The 24900-nt window shown below is 31.2% G+C and overlaps 1 protein-coding gene across 1 annotated transcript in view; it reads right to left on the bottom strand.

Annotated features, from left to right (window-relative positions):
• The window catches only part of LOC149478278 (protein madd-4-like), a 273451-nt gene that overhangs the window by 229749 nt on the left and 18802 nt on the right, over nucleotides 1-24900 (bottom strand). Inside the window, exon 2 of the mRNA XM_089709471.1 lies at nucleotides 23804-23832. The gene's annotated coding sequence lies outside the window, so the exon portion shown is untranslated. The remainder of the gene's footprint in view (nucleotides 1-23803; nucleotides 23833-24900) is intronic.

Raw genomic sequence — 24900 nt, forward strand, 5'->3', positions numbered from 1 at the left:
AAAATAATATGTAACTTTTTAACTCGTACCTAGTATTTTCTTTTTTCCCTCTTTTTATGGAAATCCCACTTTATTGAAATGACACTCATAAACGATTTTTGTTTGCCAGTCAAATCTTACCACAGTAGTTATTGCTTACCAACATGCAATCCTACTGATATTTAACCCCTCAACAGAGAAAAATCTTCCCCTCCATTTATATAAAACTAGAGGTCCGCCCCGGCTTCGCCCGTGGTACATATAAAGGTAGCCTATGTCCTTTCTCGGGTATCAAAATATCTACATACCAAATTTCATGCAAATTGGTTCAGTAGTTTAGGCGTGATTGAGTAACAGACAAACAGACAGAGTTACTTTCGCATTTATAATATTAGTATGGATTCCATACCCATACTACATAAAACATCGTTTATTTAAACACGTATCTCCCGGGCTGACGCAAACATGCGTAGGGGATAGCTACAAAATCACGTCACTTTATGTCCAAACTTTTACAATTAGACGTATTTCGTCTAGTGAAATAAATTAGGGACTTTTGAAAGCAATTTAATTGGTTTTTAGATAAATAAAAGCCTTGATTTCGTAAAAATAACATAAACTAATTTGATTTCCTTATTAATTAAAAAACTTGATTTTTGTACAATATTCCCAACTTTAGAATTTCAGGTTTACATTGTGCGTTGATGTAATGATATTATAGCTTTTGTTTACTAACATGAGAGCGTAAAATATGTAGGTAAGTAAAAACATGTTTCGAAGATATTTATTATAAAATTTCGGGTTCATGTATCGTTTATAAATTCGAGTGGGTACATTATTACGTAAATATATTATATGTACTTTACAATCAAACTAGTTCATAACAAACATTCAATAGATTTTACGATCGAGGACAAAAAACCACGCGTAAAAAACAGATAATCATAAACAATTGGTAACGAATACAGATTTTACTATCTATAAATTATTTGTCGGCTGCCTACTCCAATTTCACGGAAGCTTATAAAACCTCACCGAAAAATATGGCCTTAATAAAAAAATATGACACCGCGTCTGCGCTCAATCAAATTATAATAATTAATCGACGTCTAAATAATTCGTGTATCGATATAATCGACTATCAATCAACCGAATCGTTCCGATATCGAATTTAAATCGATTAATTTGCATAAAGTGCGCGTTAAAATTTTATTTGGATTTTTTGAATATTTTATCGTACAGGTGGTTTAGATGAATGCACACATTGACAATTTCGTAACGTATTTGCATGTGTGCGTTTAGTGTAAACTGTAATGCAATATTGTAGTATGTAGGATGTTATCTATGTGTGTGTGTGTAATGCGTCTATATGTGTGGGTGTAATGAAACCCGTTAAGCTAGGCACTTTAAAACTTTAAGAGCTTTGTCGCTTGTGTTATTCGATAGTTTTCTAATACAGTTGACGTTGCACTAATTACATAATAGGTCAATAGTCTATCTCTAGTGACTAGCGTTAAAACTATTTACTCACTAACTTTTTATAAAAGGTTAATGAATGTAATAACATTATAAATAAGAGCTTTTATGTGGTGGTTGCCTTTTTGCTCTCACCGTAAGAAATGGTATACCATTTATACTAATAGACACTAATTCCGAATTTAACAAATTCATTTGCGATTCTGGTTGAATTTTTGAGGTTTCTTGGCTACATATTTTGCTCAGGGTATATTATTTTCTGCGTAGATGCCCTCTTTGAGTGGAATTCAATCTATAATTTTTTAAACACATTTTGAAACTATAATAATTACATTTCTTAGTCTCGTATTATAATATTTATCAATTGTCTTACTACAAAGTTTACATAGCTTCGTCCTAATGTATGAAGTAGCGGGGAGTATTTATACAAGCCCTTTGTCGTAAATATGAACCGTAATAAATTCAAAACGTCCGCCACTAAACTATTTAACATTTCTATGTTTCTATAATGTTGTCTATTTAAAATAAAACGGATTATTATGTAAATACATAACCTACATATGTTAACCGCTTCGGCAATTATCGTTCAAATGCTAATTTAATGTTAGTGGGAAAACAAAAATTGTGAATCCGATATATCAAAATGTCGAGCTACCGTCTCGCTTATGTTTATAGAAGTGGAAAGGGAGGGCGATAGTTTGGTCAATACTCAATATGCGCGGTTTTGAAACGTCCCCTAAAAATAATTACATACAATGCGACGACTCAGTCGCTACTTTTATATAAGCAAGGTAAGAACGTTATAAATTTAAAACATATTTAAAAACCCTTCGTATCTACATATAGGTAAAATATACGATCGAGTGTGAATAAAAATAAAATGATAAATATATACATAGGTATATACCTATTTACATCTACCTCACATAGTCTTTAAGCACGTTTTTCATAGAATACAATGAATAGTTTCCATGTTACTGGTAAACCAAATGCCAAATATTTTTGGTTAGTCTCTACCTCTGATCAAAATCTGAACCTGTCAATTCTACCCAAGTCACAAACACAGTGCACTTTATAAAGAAAGCAATCACACAATAGTGTGTACCAGTATAATATTTAAATACGTTGTCAATCAGCTCAAATTATCTATCCACATTTATAAATCGTAGATAAACAATCTAAACAGCATAAAATTATATTTATTACAGAATTTTCTCCAACACTTTCGAATGACCATTTCCTCGTAAAACCTATTAATATAACTCTTTTATAATGCAAATAACGGAATAAAGATTCAAAATTAATTTCACCAGTTAACCCGTAACCTTTGGATTATCTTCGTTTTTATAAATCCAGTTTTTTATTGATTTTAAAAACCAACATTTTGTAAACACTTTCTTATATATATTATATTGTGTCGATTTTTCTTCATAAACTTAAGCTTTTTATGTAGTCATAGTGAAGTATTGAGCTAGATTTCATAGAGTATCTAATGATTATTTATGTATTTGTCACTTAATAACTCAATAACCGATCTATGGATTTGGAATATACTTACGACCTAGGTGTTTAGTCAAATAAGTATGAACTTTTTAAGTGATTAATACTCATAAAACCAAAATATACACGCTATAAAATATAATTTCTTATTATGTCGACTCTTACATGCATTGTATTGAAAAGAAACATACATTTGATAAATCTTTATTATAAAATGAAAACAATATTGTATCAACCAAGTATTTAACATATATTTTCCAAACATATTATAGATATACTAGCGGCCCGCCCCGGCTTCACCCGTGGTACATATGAAAAATAGATGTTGGCCGATTCTCAGACTTACCCGATATGCACAGAAAATTTCATGAGAATCGGTCCACCCGTTTCGGAGGAGTATGCAGACTAACATTGTGACACGAGAATTTTATATATAAGATTATTTACATAGATGATGGTTTCAAATTCAATATTGAAATCAAGTTCCTACGATTGAGATTTTAATAAAGTTTAATTTTAATTTAATAAATTAGGTGCTGGAAATTTCTTTTTCCTCTTTTAAAAATGTTATTAGATATTTATCACGTTTCTGTGAAGGTGTACTCTGAACAAAAAATAAAAACTCTTCAGTCCGGTTTCCGCCCACACGACGATTATATAAAAAATACTTTAATAAAATAAAGAATTCGTTGAGTTTAATATTACATTCTTCTTTGAAATAAAAATTTTACTAATTTTTATTTGAATAAATAAATTGTTTTATATTTATAACTACATCACTTGCGAACTTACGCTTGTTACCTTTTACCGTGGTTGCCTAGAAGAGATAACTAATAAGTGATAAGGCAGCCAAATAAGTAGTACTCTGCTCTTATATGTATTAGTTCTAAGGTTGTTTATACAACTTTATTAGAGTGTATAAACAACCTTAGAACTAATACATATAAATAAATAAATCACGCAAAACCATCTAAACGAATTTGCATTTTTATTCACACTTCATTTACAGAATTACACTACTGTAAACTAAGTTACACACAGTTAATTTTTAATTAAAACTTTACACTTCGCATGTGTAACTTCCCTTCAAATGCGAGAATAATAAAAAACAAACACAAATAACTCTGCAACAAAAAAAACAATTGGAATGAAAAATAAACATGTCCACTGAACTTGGGATGAAAGTAGAGACATACAGCAAGTGAAATTGGATTTTAACTATTTTATTTATACTATGTACCTATTTGTTTATCATCTTGACACTACATACACATAAAAAGCTTTCAAAAAAAGCTTCGCTTTCTCTCTATGTAAATCTTTAAATCTACGCAAATGAATAACCGCATCATTTTTAATATATAGAGTGAGTGATTCTATAATTTATTGTGTTGTAGGTATACAAAGCACGCGAAGCTGTGGATGGTAAGCTAGTATGTAATAATAATATAGAGAAAAGGTTTTTGGATTTTTTGTTTGTCATTGGTAGATACAAGCAACAACAACTTAACGATTCTTGAAAAACATTTTCTTCAGTAAACAGATTTATCATTTGGAGTAGCATATGACTTTCTACACAACGTATATATCTGTCAACTGTGCTTTCTATTTCCTTTTAAGGGCCGATTTTTCAATGCTTGGTTAAAACTTATCCGTCCTATAAAGTATTACACGATAATATTAAAATGTAACGTAAACTGTCAAATACGGGCAATCAGTATACGTTTTTAAAATGGTAGTTTTATACATTATTTGACGAATACGTTTTATCCAAGCATTGAAAAATCGGCCCTAAATCATACAAGGCAGAATAAATAACATACTATTAGACGAATATGCAAAAAAATAATATTATGCTCTGTTGCGCATTAAATCTACTACGCAATAAGTTAATATTATATAGCTGAAGAGTTTGTTCGTTTGTTTTTTTTTTTTTGTTAGTTGGAACGTGCTTATCTCAGGAACAACTGGTCTTATTTGAAAAATTATTTCGGTGTTAGATAGCCCATTTATCGAGGAAGGCTATAGGCTATATATCATCACGCTAAGACCAACAGGAGCGGAACATTACGGGTAAAACCGCAGGTCACAGCTATTTGAATATATAACGCCGACAAAGTCGCATACCTACGGTCTAAGCTAGTTAATTAAGTTTATGACCAAAAAGAACAATGTCTAATGACTGTAATACCTTTAAAAACATTATGAAGTCGAAAGAGCTTTGTTTAACACAAGTTTTCATTTCAAAAGATAAACTTCACTATCTTATCTTTACATTTTAAATGACCGTCGTAGATTCGAAGGTTTGTTAGCGAGAACATTCATTTACATTATTTTTATAGATTTGTTACATTGTGTGGTGGCGATTCTTGTAGTTTTATCAATAAAATGTTTATATATTTATTACGGTGCATTTAGACCAAGCGAACACAGAGCTAGAGCAAGAGTCGACGCGGTGCTGGTCTCCACCCCTATGTCATCGACATTCCACCTACCTATACGCACTAAGCGTTACGCTTCTTCCTTTCTCGTGCGTACCAGTAGGGAATGGAACAATCTTCCGGCCTGCGTGTTTCCTGATAATTACAATCTGGACTTATTCAAAAGAAAAGTGAATAGGCATCTATTAGGTCAGCATGCTCCATCCTAGACCATGCTTATCGCTTTCCATCAGGCGAAGCGATGGTCAAATGCTTGCCTAATCTCTAATAAAAAAAAAAAAAAAAAAAAAAAAGAGCATTTTTTCGTGATCTTTTAGTGTAAACGAAAACTCGTATTCAGTGTTGTTCAGTATAAGAACATTGCATAGAATCTTTTCGAACACACTAACAATAATGAAAGAATGCTCTACGCCTGTTTACACTAAAATAATTTGACCTATTCGGGTTAGTATGTGCAGCATTCGCTTGTTTGAGTTAAACGGACCGTTCGAAGAACTGACTTCAATACAATAATTATAATATATGAAAGGTTTGAGGTAAGATAAATAATAAATAAATATAGGCAATATTACTGAGTAAAACTGTAGAATTCATTTCTTCGAAGCAAAGAAAGAACGAAACAGCAATCAAATATTATAATTAAATAAGTACATTTTTAAACTCACACAAACCAAGACAAGACGCTTACAAAGTTATGGAAACATCTTTTTTGTATCTTCGTTAAAATTTAATCAACCTTTAATATCTTGAAACTATCCTAAACTCATATAACCAAAGTTTTTCTACAATTTCATTGTATACGCTTTATTTTTCATTACTATAAAATTCTGGAAATTTCCCCGACATACAAAGGAATATTAAAATAAGATGAGGCACTTTTAATCTCGCAAGTTCAAAGTTTCGGGTTTAATGTATCCATCTTGCGTCACTTAAAAAGATTAGACTGAAGTCCTTATATGAAGCTATACTATAATAAGGGCTGATTTTTCAATCCTTGGTTAATACATATTCGTCGAATAACGTATGACACTACCATTTCAAAAATGTATTCTTTGCCCGTCTTTGACAGTTTACGGGTGACATTTTAATATTATCGTGTAATACTTTATTGGGCGGAAAAGTTTTATCCGTGGATTGAAAAATCGGCCCTAAATTAATTAAATTATTCCTATTGTCAACTATTAACTATTCTTTTATCTCTATATCTCTAAAATCTGTTAAATTGCTACTAAATATAGGTAGAAATAACTTGAAAATAAGGCTCCTAAATGTTACAATTCAATTTTAATTTCGGCAAGATTACCCTTCGTAAAGAGATATGAATTTATTCAAATTGCTAACACTAAATTATTCTTAGGGATGTTTATAAAGTTAGTAAAATATAAATATCTTGCTTCGTAGCAAGTTGCTTGTGTCTTGCTTGTGTAGCAAGAAAAACCTAAATTCCTAATTTTAAGTGCTTTTGAATTGTAAACTTAAAATAAAAAAAAGCTAATTAAAATAAAACTAAGCATTAAAAATAAAACTAAGGACGATATCCTTTCATAGCTTTTATATCTTTCAATAGCCATGCCTATTATCAGACCACAGCCTATACAAGTCACACAGCGTAGTAAAAGTCATTTCTTATCTACAAAGTCACGGCCTGTCTCAATATTGGACAAAGGATCCCGAGACGTTTCCACTAAAATATTTTAACTTTTACGACTAGCTATTTGACCGCAGGTTTACTTGCCGTTTAATTTTTTTTTCTCGTTAATGGCTGTTTTAACTCGCTTTTATTTGGTAGAGCTATAACTTAATATTATGAAACATATTTTAATTGCTAACTAAATATGAAATATTTAAGTAGCTTAATTTGGCAACATTTATTATACTTAAGTAGATCATATTGGAAATTAAGGATTTTAAACGCGATTTATTCATTGTATTATTATCCCGACGCACACCTTTTGGGATAATAATATAATGAATGAATCGCGTTTAAAATCCGATAAAATCCTTAATTTCTAAATGTATAATAGTCGCGTAAAATCAAACAAGTAGATCATATTTTGCTAATACAATAATACGGTATCGAGCTGATCATGAAGATCGAAGATTAAAATTAAACTCTAGAGGCCTATTAATAAACACATCGAATATTATAATTGTATAACACAACTTTATAATATTTAGGACCGATTTTTCAATGCTTGGATAAAACTTATCCGTCCAATAAAGTATTACACGATAATATTAAAATGTCACGTAAACTGTCAAATACGGACAATTAGAATACGTTTTTAAAATGGTAGTTTTATACATTATTCGACAAATAAGTTTTATCCAAGCATTGAAAAATCGGCCCTTAATCTATTAGATTCCTCCGGGAGACACGATGTAATAACTGAAAACAGGTGACTGAGATAGGTGTAGAGCTGTACAGAAAACATAATTTCTGTTTCTTAAATTTATTATTTTTAACTAATGAATGAAGTCTAGCTACAACTGGAGAGTCTCGTTGAAGTTAAACATATATAAAATATATTGAAATTACCTGATTGTGCGAATAGTAAAAGACGTTCGTAGCGTAAAATTTGGCACTATCCTACTACTATTATAAAGGCGAAAGTTTGTAAGTATGGATGTAAGGATGTTTGTTACTCTTTCATGCAAATACTTCTGAACCGATTACAATGAATTTTAGCACACATATAGACGGTAACTTGGATTAACACATAGGATAGGTTTTATTCCGGATATCCCACGGGAACTATGCGGGTTTCCCTTTGAAAACGCGGGCGAAGCCGCGGGCGGAAATCTAGTATATTATATATTTTTATGTCTATTATATTTATGTTTGGTATATTATGTACAATAAAGAATAAATAAATAAATAAATAAATAAATATTTATTGGTTATTTCTATTACATCTAATATGCATATAAATTAAAGTGTTTAATTACAAATTTGTTAGCGATACAGATTACATTCTTTTCAAAAAATTGTTACAAAAGCTTCAGTAGCAATTGAGCTTTTTCACAGAAATATTTTCTAATATTTAAGGCATTTATCTCATCAACCGATTTATTGTTTACTTGTTAAAGTGGAAAATATCTAAGTTTCATGGTTTCTTTGTATTTAATCATAATCAAGAACAATAGGTCAATCAAATTCCTTTCCTAGTTGCTAAGCAAAATTTGATTTGGAACTGTATCACCATTTTTTTGAAAAGTTAAGTTTATGTTATTTTTAATCTGGTAGATAAAAATATACGATCTGATAACTATATTTATTTATGTTTTATTGTAAATACATACAAGTACATACAAACTTAGACAATAATTTAATACAATAATTACACACAGGCACATATGTATTATGTACGAAAGGCGGCCTTATTGCTTAGTAGCAATCTCTTCCAGGCAAACAATGTATGCAGTAAATACTCATTACAGAAATCCAATAAACATCAAGCTAAATAACAACGTGAAGGGGAAACAATTTTTTCAATTCGTACATGGAAATTTTTGTATCGCAAAAGGGAAGTTGGCGTATTTTCAACTCGCGAAACTTTTGCAATAAATGTCCGTTGATGTGGAGCGTCTGTTACGTCATCAGTGACAGCGATATATTTTTGTCTTTATATTGTGTTTTATGTTTATTTTTTACATTTGTGAAAACTAGACTGCTAAAAACTACCTACATAGTATAAAAAGAGCGTGTGTGAGGAGCACAAGTGTCAGAGGTGAAACTTCTTTGGCAAGTTTCAAAGAATTTTGAATCTTGAATCGTCGCCTTACTCCATGACGTGACGGTATTGCTATTAAGCGACCTTGACATTTTATTCTTAACGCACCTAAAAAAGACCCTGTCGCTGTCTATCCGTCCTTATTTATGCTTAAATTTTTAAGACTAAGCAACAGATTTTGATGAGGCTTTTATTAATAGATACTTGAGGAAGGTTTTAGTATATAATTTGTGAAATTTTCTCCAAAGCGAGCGAAGCCACGCGCGGTGACATAGTTATATCTACATATTACAAATGCGAAAGTATATATATGTTTGTTCGATTTCACGTCTCAATTTTAGTAATTTTACTTTACAAATAAAAATGGGAAACTAATGGGTAAAAAATTTATTCAACTTGCTACATTATTACATAAATATATAAGCTTATTTTCTCGCTATCGCCATGGCCCCACATTATTTTCACATCAGCCTACGAGCGATGATCAACACGCTTTGAAGAATGGCCTTTATTTGTATTTCGGGATAAAATAAACGCTTCATGGCGGTTATTTTTTGAGTGAAAAGAGCAAAACTAATAGGGTAAGTCCGGGGTAGTTGGCCATAGTTTTTTCTAAGCTCTATCAGAAATGAAATACTCTTGTTTTTGTGATTGTTTTTATTTATTCTTAAACTTTAAAGATTCAACTATGTTATTCTAAACATAAAAGTAATAATTTCTAATCTGATCACCTTATTAATTTAAGTTTTTTAAAAATCACAATTGGCCATCTCTCCCGAGGTGTCCGGGCGTGATGGCCATGGCACTAGAGGTAAGATGGCCATAACTCAATTATAGGCTTTCGATTACTTTTTAGTCCCATTTTGTAGTTTTAAGTGATCGTTTTAACAAGCACGTGTCCCGGACGACTGTTTAGCTGTAATCCAGATTCATCCATATTAAAGAGGCAGTTAGGAGATAATATCTCACTGTCTTGGATAAGGACGCATTCAAGTAGTTGAAATTATGCATTTACTTCTTATTTAACTGTTTGGCTAATTCGTAAACTATTTATCTCACGTCATCCATCGTTAAAGCAAGGCCTTTAGCTTGCATTGTTTTGATAGAAGTAACAAATTTATTTTCGTTTTCTTATCCAAATGAAGTAGGTCCCATTGGTCCTTTCTTGACATTATTTTTGAAGTGAAACTTCTTAAAGCACGTTGAGAGTAAAATTTCAAGGTCGCATCACGATAATACCGTCATGTAATAGAGTAAGGCGATGATTTTGGTATCTTTGAATCTTGCCAAAGAAGTTTCACTCGTGACACGTGTGCTCGGCTCACACGCTCTTTTTATTTTTATTCTTCATTCTAATGTTTTTCTAGGTATTTGGTACTGGAGCCCTGCCGCGCGTGCGGATAAGCTTCATTAGAGCATTAATAGCTTTTTTACGATTCTTCCGACCTCTCACAACCACTGCCTTTCTCTTGTATTTACTAGGCATCTAAAACAAATATAAAAATAAATCAATTATTTGTACAAATGATGTTTTGTCACTATGGCCATCATATACCGACTAGAATTGGCCATCTGTCCTTATATTCCGGAAGAGATGGCCACATCAAAAACTAAAACAAGTAATGACATGAAACAAATAATTTTGAGGTTAAAACGTAACACTGTTCGTATACTTTACAACAAATACAAATATCACCATTATTTTAAGAAACAAACACCACAGTTGTGAAAAACAGTTGACATCTAAAAAATATTCATGTTATTCGAATAAAAAAACAAAGGATTTACTTACTTTTTCTTTGTTTTTCGCTTAAGAGCCCCTTGTACTGAAAGTTTAGGCATTTTAGGCACTGAGATGGCTCGCGCCCGCGTTGCGCAGGAGCCGGCGCGGCATGAACTCCGGTGACCTATGAAGGCGGGCGATTATGCCACAGTATAAATAAATCAGTAGTTCGATTTTATTTGCTATCGTAGGAATGTTGTTGATAAATAAATTTACTACTTATCCTATACCATTAAACGAGCAATATTTGCATATTTATATATTTGTTTGTATATATACAGTGTGGAAATTTTCGATGTGCCCTGAATGGAAAGTACTTGAAATACTAGGGATAGCAAATTTTTCTGAAAGGAAACATTCCTTTTTCAAATTTTATTTTATTATTCAAATCGATAGAAACAATATAAAAGATAATTTATTGTTAATTTCTCGTAAAAATTTTTTGGTCTATTTTATACATACATTTAAAGTTTAAAATGAAACTCTCGTTCTGGATACATTAATTTATTTTCTTCTGAAAATATTGGTAATAATAATTAAAAGTAAAACAAATAAAAAAGGCAAAATAATAATTGAATATAAGTATGTAATAAGTAAGTTAGTGTATTCAACCAACTTAAAAAAGTGTGACTATTTTACAACAATTTGAATAATAATCAATTAATGATTTGTATTATTGTATACAATATCGAAGCTTTTTAAGAAATGTATTTGTCATTCTCATTGAATACAGATCAACCAACATCATAATAGTCTTTCTACTAGTACTTCAAAACTTTGCCGCTATTCCTATTCAATAACCCATAAAAAAGAGGATCTCAGGCAAGGTAATTTTTAAAACATAATTTTAAATCACTACATAGTATAAAACAAAGTCGCTTTCACTGTCCCTATGTCCCTTTGTACGCTTAAATCTTTGAAACTACGCAACGGATTTTGATGCGGTTTTAATAGTTCTTTCGATTCCCGGTCGAAGAAAATGAATTTTTGAAAATCTTTGAATGCAGTTCTATTTCTTTTTAAAAATAAAGGATATTTGCTATCTCCAGTATTTCTAGTACTTTCACCCAGGGCCCATCGAAAATTTCCACACTGTATTTACAAACAAATATATTAATATGCAAATATTGTTCGTTTAATAGTATAGAATAAGAAGTTAATTTATATTTACAACAATAATCCTAGGATAACTAACAAAATCAAACTACTGATTTATTTATACCGTGACATGCTCGCCGTTTTACTCGCCGCTCGGTTCTAATACGCGAGCGGCGACTGCAACGTGGTCGGGAGCAAAACTAGCACAGGTCCTCCTTCGATGACGTCCGGCTGGACTCTGGCGGCACTGACGTGGTGCGCGCGAGTCGCATTTTACGTATTATATTTTATATAGAAAAAAATAAGGGCTAAATTAAAAATCTATCCAAAAATTTCCCTGTAAAACCTGATTAGTAAATGAAATGTCAAATTTTCATAAACATAGCGTTCCCCTAATTCTCATAAAACTGATTATGCTTTTAAAATCGATGTTACTTCTGATTTTTTTTTGATCGAGTCAAATGTTTAATATTGTGTTTTTATCCAAAAAAGTCACTAGATCAAACGTTTATCTGTGCTATATATTTTTTTAGGATTTTAAATATGATGATTTCTATCCAAAAACCATGATTTAGAAACATACATTTCGGAGCAGGGCCCCTTAATTTTTTGGCGTACGTTTGCCCTCACACACTACGCGCAGCGAACTATGCGTTAAATAGTGACATCTTGTGAATGAATCCCTGAAATATTTCGATAGGCCATCTCTCCTGTATGGCCATCTACCCCGGAATTACCCTAATATTGGTGTATTTAATGAATAAGGTGGATAAAGGGCTACAATAAGTAACATAAATAGGTTTTGTTGGTTATTTCAACATAAATGGTTTCATATTCAAATTCCATTCTAACCTAAATAATTAGAATACTGGCCGTTTCATTAGATTTAAAACTTCTCGAGCTCAACCTTTATAAAAGTAGATACAATTCGTTACTTACTGTGAATTTATATATAAAGATTATAGAGTACAGACACACAAAATGATTATGATATGTAGAATAATATTATACTGTTATATACAATAATTAATATATATTATAATATTATACTACCAGAATGTAAGTAACTACCATAATTAATACATTACAATTCCAATGAATTTCACCATCTCTCCCTAACCAAACATTTAACCCTACCTAATAATAACCGACTTAATTATTTCCTCTTTAATAACATTTCATAAATCATACAGAAAAATCTTAAATCGTATATAATTTAAGAGTTTCCATACTATATGGTAATGCAACAATACCATTGAGTTTTAGCATGCAACTTTGCATGAAAAGAAAAAATAATAATGTATGGCTAATTGTAAAATACACGCTCGTAAATTAAAATATTTCTTGGATATTAACATTTTTCAAATGCTATAATATTTCAAACGCTGTATGAAATATGCTGTTAGTCAATCATGCAAATAACTGGACTGAAAAACCAATACGTATAGTGTGATAACAATTTTGAAACTTGTTTTCATAGGTAAGTAATAGAGATTGGGCTATACATTATTATATTTAGCTTCCATAGTATTTCTTGTTATTACAATGACAAATAAATTGGTGTAACAAAAGATATGAAGAATATGATATGACTGACCGGTTGGCTTGGTTGGCCAGTGGCCAGTGGCACTGCCTTCCAAGCCAGAGGTCGTGGGTTCGATTCCCACCCGTTGCAAATATTTGTGTGATGAACATAGATGTTTGCTCTGTGTCTGGGTGTAAATTATCTATATAAGTATTTATTTAAAAATTATGTATATATGTATGTTTATCAGCCATCTGGTTTCCATAACACAAGCGAAAGCTTAGTATGGGATCAGATTGTGCCGTGCGTGAAAATTGTACTGAAATATTTATTTTATTTATTTATATGTATGTAGGTATAAAGAAGAATATGTATATAGGATTTAGATAATATATTTTGCGAGTAATTTTACTATTTAGATAGGTATGCAAAATTTTTCAGCTCACAACTAAACATTATTTCGCAATCACAAGTATTAAATATAGAAATTTCTGTAAAATTAGGAGCATAACACAAATAAAAGCTATTAATTGTTCATTTATACATAACAAAATTGGTTTTATTTTCGTTTGTTTTATTCCACAGAGTATCTAGCCAAGGATCTTATTTCCCAGTCAACAAAAGCAACTTCTTATCGTAAAAAAGTAAAAACCAATAACTTACTAGAAACTAGAGTGACGAGCTCACAAAATCTGAATTTATGAAGAAAACTTTTCCAATAACCGGTAATCGAAGATGATCGTATGTAGGTCAAATGCCGACCATTGGATGCCTGTGGCTTTGTTCCAAAGATATTATAGCAATAACAATCTTCACGCACGCAGCGTTTTCCATTTGGAATTCTAGACCTTTCTAGAACAATTTCCTTGCCCTATTTAAACAATTGAAGTTTTATTTTCATAGCGTTTGTTGTTTTTATTAATTAAACTAACTATAAGTAAACGTCGTTCTGTTACTTTCTCATAATCAAATTCAAATAGTCCATAAAAAACTGTCCTGTAAAATCCTGAATTACCATATCAAAAAGGTTGAATATAACCGTAAAATTCCGTAGTCAGCACATCACTATACATCATGTCGATATTATAACATCAATCACAATCCCTAATCCAGTGAAATAAAAACTACATTTCTCTATCACATATCAATGCTTTGTTCCTACAATCAATTTATCGACAAGCTTTTTCTATCGCCATCAAACACGTAGCGTATCAACCCTTATAAAATAAAGGACTCACGCGTTCCAAAACGTCCTAAGTGAATAAAAGGTAATCAAAATAGAACCATATTCAATTGTCATAGAGGCACAAATACCCTACGTGATAGAATAAATTTAAGTCGGGATTTTATTAAGAAAATTAAGGATATCTAAAGAGTCTTGAAAGGTGCGCTCGGCCTATTGATTTTCACTTCTCACAATTTTATTGCATGCCTACGTTTTTCAACTCGAGTACAGTTTAAGCATCATTTAGTGAGCTAAGCATACCGTCCATTGCATGATTTGAATTTTGCCACTTATGGCCTGTGGATAAGGTTCATTTTGGTGTACAGTTCTGCTGATAAATAAACGTATTGTTGAGCGGAACGTGATTTTGTTGAGATAGAAGCGAAAAGGTTTTCTGAAGAAGAGGTATGATCTTGATATCCTATGAGGATCTTCATTTTAATGTTCCAGCTGTGAAAATTTTGCGTGGATAACAAAAAATAGCCACTTTGGTTTATAGAATGGAAAATCCAATAGATACATATGGGAGTAAACTAAATTTTCTCGTATTTTCCTACACTTTCTGAAATTTTATGTATTGTATCAATCTCTCTCAGCGATATTGTAAGACTTACTTCTTACTCTTCCACTATTTAACTTCCATTTTATAGTTATTATTGTCATTTCTCTAAAATTTAAAAAATACCTATAGCTAAATTCTAAAAACAATCACATTTTATTAACAAAACATGTAATATATTTAAAGCTAACTTGCACGTTTGCAACATTGTAATTAAATCTATAGAGTGCACTCGTTTCAAGGGGTTGGATTACATCATGCCACGCAGCTTCTTTTCAGCAACAATGTATGGAAAATATAAAAAAAAAATGTTTTTAACGAGATACTAGAGACATCATAGGGGTAAAGTTCATTGAGATTAAGATTCAGACGGGGATGCGAGCTCATAATAGAAAATATGCCGTAGAAAATTGTTGGCTGTATTCTGGAATTTTTTTATGTGTTCTAAAAAAACAAATTTCAATTGCCTGCTCTAACTTTTTCTATATTCTATTATTCTTCTTACCAATGTCTAACATGACCAGAGTCTTTCTGATTTTTTTAACAAAAATACAAAAACAATCATTAGACTTTTCCTTCTATAAAATCAATATCCATAACAACTTTATATTGTTATGGACACTTATGGGTGTTGATTTTTTGAACAAGATTGATATAGACAGTATAATTTATTAAATTCTCATAAAGCTCTTTAAAAGTAACTTCTAATATGAAACCTACACATTTCCGCAATTTAAAACACTAAAACATTTCGCTAACATGTCAGCTATTATAATATCTGTGGCTCGGGCAAGGTCAATAGCACTACAATTAAAACTGCCCCTTAAACTATAATGGTACGATTTTAGCTTTTAACATTAACTTGTTTGAGCGTATTTTATTCTACAACTACGCTGAAAGCTATACTAATAAGTTATAGACTACAGGCTCATGTTGAAAAAATTACGGCATCTGTGTCATACTATTTCTATACTGATTTTAATCCATTATTCCGCAACGCCGTACAAAAATCATGCTTACTAGTGACGGCATAGTGCTGAATCTTATTATTTTATGCTCTTATATCGTTCTAGATAGGTCACCTGGTGGTTCAAATGACCCATAAATTTTTCAACATGGGCCTGTAGTCTATTAGGAAGTATGTCCGTTTTCATGTCACAATTTGATCAGTCGTATAACATACATTTTGGACATTATTTGCTTCATCTGTATGTTTGTATGTAACCGAGTTCTTTGGACTCGATTTAGACTTTTAAAGGACAGATTTCATTCAAATTATCAAGGATCGAGACATTACAATAATTTCACGAGTTTATTCAATTAAACCGTGTTTTTTTAACTATTTATATGTATTTATTATTATTCACTTGGTACTATTTCTTTAGGTAAATGAATCTATGCAATACATATTTAACTAGTTTCAGCTCTCGTATGTGCTTGTTTGAAACTAACATAAAGATGACTTCCGATATTAATTGCTATCCCTTTGAATCAAGTTAAACAAACGCACATCTTTATAATTACTACTCTGTATCAATAACTCTAGAAATAACAATCTTATTAACGCTCAAATAGGGTTGAAATTTCCTTAACTATTATTGTATACCTACTTAAACCATAACGCGGAAATTCATAACAATCCCTGAAGTGTAGTAAAATGTGAACTATGTCAAAAGCGCGGGTTGACGAATCTTTAATTCAAAGGTAAGGATGATATTATAATATTATTTATGGCTATATATTACCCGTGGCGCTGCGTGGTATTAGATTATCGAAGTTGTTAAATTTGAAGGTGCGTAGATTTTATGAAGTGAAACTTCTTTAGACGCGTTGAGAGTAAAATTTAAAGGTCGTGTCATGGCAATACCGTCACGTCATGGAGTAAGGCGACGATTTTGGTTTTGGATCTTGCCAAAGAAGTTTCACTTCTGACACGTGTACTCGGCGAACACTCTTTTTATAAAGAAATATAGAAAGAAGTTGCTTGGCTTTTTAACAAAGAAATACCTATATCATTCCTATTCCTATGCTGTAATCCCCTGGAGTAAAAGTCAAGCAAATAAATGTCAATACATTAGGATATATTTTATGGGGTCCCTTGTCCTAGTAGGAAATGCGAAGGTTGCATTTCTCTCTTCATTGATAGATTTTCTTTAGGGAAAGGTGATCTCTCACCACAAGTGTAAAAAGCTATATTTTGTTCCCGCTTTACTATTTCGTTATTTTCATTTTTAGCTCTATATTTTTAAAATATTAGAAATTGTAAAAGGTACATTTTGCCAGCACTACAAACAAATATAGGTACCTAACATAATAGTACCCAATTACTCCGGCTTTGCTTACCTTAACAGGGATAAAAAGGAGCCGCTACTTATCCAGTCTATCATCTAGGTATCTGTCAGACTACAGTGATGCCAAAAGTGGTTTTGACTGACGATGAGATTTGATTGTACCATATAATTTTTTTATGCATTTTTTGTGAACCTTAACTATATATCTACCTATAGGATGCTTATCATAATCTATACTTAATATTATAAAGAGGAAAGGTTTGTATGTATGTATGTATGTATGGTTTTCACGCATAAACTACTGGACCGATTTCAAAAATTCTTTCACCATTAGAAAGCAGCATCTTCACTGAGCAACATAGGCTATATTGCATTTTCAAAAAAATTGGAGATCCTTACCAAAAAATGCAATAATGTAACCCAAGGTGTAAAAAATTTCTTAATAAAAATTCTGTCATCGCGTGAGCTGCGGAATCTATTCCTTGAAGTACAAGGATGGTTCTTATGAAAAAAAAACGTAAACATGTAGGTACCACGGGCGAAGCCGGGGCGGACCGCTAGTATATTTATAATCGTAAGTGTCGATATAATCGATACTTTCACAATCGCCCGGCTTTGCTTACCTAAGCAGGGATAAAAATGGAGTCTACTAATCCAGATTATTAACTATATGTCATAATAATACTATAGATTAATCCTACTGATGCGAATTAAATTAGAAATGATATATTATTAACCGCTAAGCTTTTGGAAACTGAATCAAAATAATTATTCGCTTGTGTCAGTCTACATTTAATTGTTAATGAAGCAATTCATTAAAATACTATTAAGGTTAGATATGATTGGATAACGAACATACATATAAAACTGCATAATAATATCTGTGATAATATATTCTGATATATCACGCTAAAACTGCTGAACCATTTTCATGAAATTTGCATACACATAGATGTTACCTTGGATTAACAAAAAGGATAGTTTTTATCCCGAAAATCCCACGGGAAAGGGTACTATGCGGATTTTCCTTTGACTACGCGGACGAAGCTGCGGGCGAAAAGCTTGTAACAAATAATTATTTATATATATATTTTAACAACGTAGAAATAAGTGAAGACGGTTTATCATTTAACAATAAATAAATTCATTAATATACAAGAAATATGAAGAAGGAACACTCCAAAAGTTTGAAAAGCAAGATTGTTTAAAGTGCTTTACAAACAAGCACAAACCTTCGCATTTATCAGTATTACAAGCTTTTTATTAACTTGCAATGTATGTATGTTCGGGTGAAATCTAGCAACTCAATTCAGAAGTACAAATTAAAACTCTTTAAACTCAAATCTTGCAACTCAATTTTTGAGCACATGTCCTTATACGATTGAGCTGAAATATTGTATACACATTGAGTTTGAATGCCGATGCCTACTTAACCGTGTGACGTCATTCTAAATCCAAGATGGCGGACCAATTATTTTTATTGCACTCCTGTGATAAAGTTATCGAATAATACAGTTTGCTAAGAATAAATCAAAGTATTATGTGATGTTGTTCCAAACCAATGGAAATAATACAATATGAAACTAAGATAAAAGCTTATTTTTAAAAGGTTTTTCCTTAAATTGATTTTATATTTCAATTGCAATAAATATTTAGTAGCGGAATAAAGTTCGCAAATTGCTTTGCGTCCCGCACAAGGATTGAAACTAGTCATACATAAAACATTTACCTATCTACCCTTCTTCAAATATTTATATGGTTGAATATTATTTTTTCCACCAAATTATGGTATTTGAGATGATTTATACCTATATTGACATAGTTTTATACATAAACTACTGTTCTATAATACGTATTTTTTTCACAATATGAACCATTTATCCTGACTTCTTAATACATAATATTCTAAGAAATAATACAGACGAAGCAATATTTACAACCCTTGTTTTTGTTTTAGAATTATTAGCGCTCGGCGCTCTAACTACTAACTGTTTTACTTGTTTTATAAGTCTTACTAATTTTGGTATATTGGCTTCAGATAATACATACATAGTTTATAATATTTGTTTTCATATAAGAATCTTTCGAGATTTATTCAATTTATAGTAAAAACCGTTACAAATTCGATTTGGTAGTTTTGAAATTTATCACGTTTAAACAAACACATTGTTGGACTTGTTTCATAATATTATGTAGATATTTGACAATAAAATATTTAATTATCGCCATAATAACGACTCATAAAAACCATACTATTAGCCTTCTAGAATTAATTATATAACTGTGTCGACGTCCAAACTATTTGTTTATAGAACTGAAACCATAAAGTTTTTGTTTATGATTTTAATTAGCTATCCAACAGATTAAAACTTTTTAGTCGTTTTATGAATGAAATTTTGTAATCATAATATGTGTAGATATAACTATGATAATGGTGTAGAATGTTGATGATGTTTATTTTTAGTGTTCCGTACCCAAAGGGTAAAACGGGACCCTATTACTTAACCTCCTAAAAAAATATTAAGGGGGTCCCCATAGTACGGAATCCTTCGTGCGCGAGTCCGACTCGCACTTGGCCGGTTTATTGTTATTATGGTCAAGAAATTTCGTGTACCTAATAAGTTATTAATTGTCTCTATGTTATAAGATAGAAGTGTAAATTACAATAAAAGAGAAATTATGTATTCACACCTACACAAGGTATGTTTGTTGATCATTTTCGAACGAAGGGCTTCACTGATTAAAAAGAAATTTAGCATACCGGTAGACTAAAAATGTAAACATATTTTCTTTGATTACCTTGATTTTACACGATTCTTTTGAAGGCCCTTTTGACCATCACTACATAGTACCTACAATACTTTCTCTGTCCCTTTGTATGCTTAAATCTTTAAAACTACGCGTGACAGCAACGCAAAAGATTTCGATGCGGATTTTTTAATAGTGATTTGAGATGAAGGCATTAGTACCTATATAATTAATTATTTGGTTTTAGACACAGCGGACGAAGCCGGGCGGTAAGCTAGTTAATTCTAAAACATAAAACATACCAGTGTACATTAATAATATAATACTATCCTAAGATAAAAACATCTAAACAAACCTTACAAGTTATTCAATATTGTAACATGAAAAAGAAATGAGAAGGCAATTTGTATTTTATCCGTTTGGGAAAAACACTCCCTGTGATATACTTGAGAATCATTGGAGCGAATCTACTGTATCCATGAATATATTTTTGTTTTTACGTTAATATAGTATTATAGATTGTTTGTTATTCTATCCTATTAGTGTTATAAATGAATGTTTTTAAGGATGTTAGTCTTTTACGAAAGAACTACTGGACGGATTTAGATGATACTTTGTAGTAATATAGTATTATAATCTATACTTACATTTATAAGTTATTTTTAATATTATAAAGCTGAAGACTTTGTTTGTTTGAACGCGCTAATTTCAGGAACTACTGGTCCGGTTTGAAAAATTATTTCGCTGTTAGATAGCCCATTTATCGAGGAAAGCTATAGGCTATATATATCATCACGCTAAGACCAACAGGAGCGGAACAATGTGGGTAAAACCGCGGGGCACAGCTAGTAATAATATGTAAAATTCCATAAATGCCTACGTGAGTTACGCAGTTTAAATCACGATTTGACTGGCTTATTATTATTGGGGTATTTTGTAAAATGAGTGTACCGTATCTTAATTATAATTCTTGCCCTTTGATATAAGTTAAAATGTGTTAATAATCCTATGAACAAGTTTTATTTATAGATTTCTAATGATATGGTATTATGATTAGAAATGGGAATCACGTTATTTTGTTTAAGTATTTATGTGGTGAAGGTATGAGTTTAATTTTGTTTCGCTCGTATGAACTACGTACGTAATTAGTCAAATGATTAAGAAGACATTCTATTTTTAGGCTCTACGTGATCGGTTGAAAAGTTTAGAGCTATAGAAGGTGTGAACGTATTTTGAATGAATAATGTTTTTAATTGAAAAAGAAAAACTTTAGTATAGACCAACAAAGAAAAATTGTCACAAGTACAAAAAAAATGTGTGCGTGTACTAGTGTACACACGTAAGAAGTGAAACTTCTTTTTAACCTTATTTTTCAAAAAAATAATTTATTATATGCAACTTTACAGAAGTACGTCGAATCAAAGATGGCGCGTAACGGAAAAATGTCACGCGTAACGGAAAAATGTTACACTAAATTTTTTTTCCAACCCCGATAAAGAAGTTTCACTTCAATAACCGAAGCATTAAAAAGTGATACATTTATTTTCAACCGTATTTCACGTTTGTAAATAAAAACTATTGTTAAAAACCAGTACGCAAACCTTCTCAAAACAGAAAATGAACATGAAAATCACGGTGACGCGTATCCCACGGCACAATCTAAGGAAAGTGAATTTTGATATTTACTCTAGCAAAAACGCCGAACCGTACCTACCCTTTACATGATGACTAAGTTATTTTTCTGTAGCGCTCTAGTTGTAGCGGGAAATAGTTTTTAGTTTTTACAAAATTTATGTTACTAACATTTTACTTTTAATTTGACTTTGTTACAACTGTGGTGTTAAATAAACTTTTATTATTTTTTCTTGTGTGTGTTTTTTTAAGGCATGAATACAATTTTATTATAGTAATATGATATAATAACCTATCATATCAGATTGAAATAAGATATGAACTAGTCTTTGAAATCTCCTTAAAAAAATGTATTTATATCTTCATTGTAGAGCCTCAAATGTTTTAATTAATGACCAATGAAAAACTTAGTAAATAATAATTTATTACGTATATTTTACCTTTTACACCCAGAAATACATTAGAAAAGTAAAAAGTACAGGACCAAAGTCTTAATATTCAGAAATACACAAGAAATGTATACGAAATATAAAATGTGCAGAAATTATACGGTAAGTAAGTATAGGGCCAGAATTCAGAAATAAACTTCAAAGCGTTTTAAACGGATATATTTAAACCAAAAATCGCTACAAGCTCGGCCGCTATAAACGCACTTTAGTAAACAAGCGGTCGATTAAAGTACAATTGGGGTAAAAACCTCAAAGGGATCCCTTTGGCGCCAAATGACACGAAATTACATGTTATAATGGACTCCGTATGCTATTTAAGAATTGATTAACAGTTTATTATTTATTAATGGACGCTGCTTTTCATTAATGCGATATTTTATAATTTATATGAAAATGGTTTTCTTTATTTATTTCAGTGGTACTGTTTTAATTAAAAGCTGTTAGTAGTTTTTTAACCATCGAGAGTACAAAAATATAATATATCAGGTTTCATTTTTTCATTCATATACATATTATATATTATTGTATACGCGCATGCATATAATGGATGGTCTTTTACACACTGATAAATCCTTACTAAAATCTTTTACAAATAATAAATATTAAATAAATAAATAAATAAATAAATAAAACACATTTATTGTCAGAATCACATAAAGATACACATATACTTACAACACATAGAACTTACCAACATGTATTTAGTTCCGAGGTCCGGTACAGTCGAGTGGTTAACACGTCACGGCAGAAGTGAAACCTTGGCAAGTTACAACTTGACTAAGGCGTCCTTTCTGCAGCGGGATGTTAAAGACTTCCTTCGCCGATGCTACATTATATTGAACAGAAACTGTACTACTAAATAGAAGTAAATAGATGTTTTATATTATTGTAGTTTTGATGAAGCTGAAGAGTTTGTTTGCTTGCTTAAACGCACTCATCTTAAGAACCAAGAGTTCAAATTGATTAATTATTTCACTGTTAGATAGTCCATTTATCGAGGATAGCTATAGTCTTGTATATATATCATCACATTAATACAAATAGGAGCGGAGCAATGCAGGTAAAGCCAAAGGGCACAGCTAGTAATAATACTTAAACGTAATATTAAACTCACAGATTAAACTTATTACTCAATTATCAAAGCCATTTAAAACCGTGTTGTCTCGATCAAACTGAAGTACTTAGTTTTTTTAGATTTAAAAATTAAATATTAACGAAAGTTATAATCTTTTCTCTTCAGAAACCTGTAGAACATTCTAGAATGATTTCTTATATGCAGGATTTGTTATGTGTTGTGTTCTTAAGAATAAGTTTATGTCCACAGTTTTAGATATTATTAAAATGAATGATATATTTTCTATATTACCTTCGGATCTGCTGTCTTTAAATCCACACCTGAAATAAAAGATAATAATTAAATTTACTTTTATTTTCACACAATTATTTTACGACATAGTTTCAGTGTCAAAAGCTTATTGTCGACAGTGCATTTACATCAAACGAGCGAATGTTCATTCTAACCCCAGTATGTCAAATTATATTAGTGTAAACAGGCGTATAGCATTCTTATGTTGTTCAGTGTTCTTAGTGCGTTCGTAATTATAGCAATGTTTTAATCTGAACAACACTGAATACGAGTTTTCGTTTACACTAAAAGATCACGAAATAACGCTCTTGCTCTAGCTAGAGCAAGAGCATAGAGCATAGAACTCTAGCTCTTTGTTCGCTCTACCAAACGAACATAGAGCTAGAGCTCTGTTCGTTTGATGTAAATGCATAAAAGTTTCATCGATTTGTGACAGAATTGCTCTAGCTAGAGCAAGAACATAGAGCGAACATAGCACTCTAGCTCTATGTTTGCTCTATCAAACGACATAGAGCTCTGTTCGTTTGATATAAATGCACTGAAATGTCATCGATTTGAAACATAAATATCGACTAAAATACTGTTTCTGGTTGATTTAAAGTATTTCTATTTCGTAAACGGCAATTTCACAAAATTGGAGGCCGAGCCACACCGGATATTGTTTCAAGAGGTATTGCTGAACGATAAAGCCCTTCCGTTTTTAAATTGGAATGCACTTTTGAGGTTATTTTTTTAAACGATTTTTTTATTTGCAAATCATCGTTGTTGTAAAATCTTTTGAATTATGTTTTTTTATTTTATTTTACTTAGCTTTTTTTACTGACAAGTCAGAGTTCGTGGATTCGATTCCCACCCAGGGCAAATATTTGTGCGACGAAAGCTTAGTATGATCAGATCGTGCCGTGAGTGAAAAATGTTCTGAAATATTTATTTATATTTACTTATTGCTAAAATAAATCTGTTTCAGGCATTCTGATGGCAAGGAAATGCAATATTAAAAAAATAGAGCTGATACCTACTTCAAATAAGAGAGCTTCTTATATAATGTTTTCTTCACATACAAACCCTCCAGACAGATACATATACACACAAATAAA

The sequence above is a fragment of the Colias philodice genome, chromosome 22, assembly GCF_061535455.1.
Source record: "Colias philodice isolate Cphi_HAF_F1 chromosome 22, ilColPhil1 Martin Lab GWU primary, whole genome shotgun sequence".
NCBI lineage: Eukaryota > Metazoa > Arthropoda > Insecta > Lepidoptera > Pieridae > Colias > Colias philodice.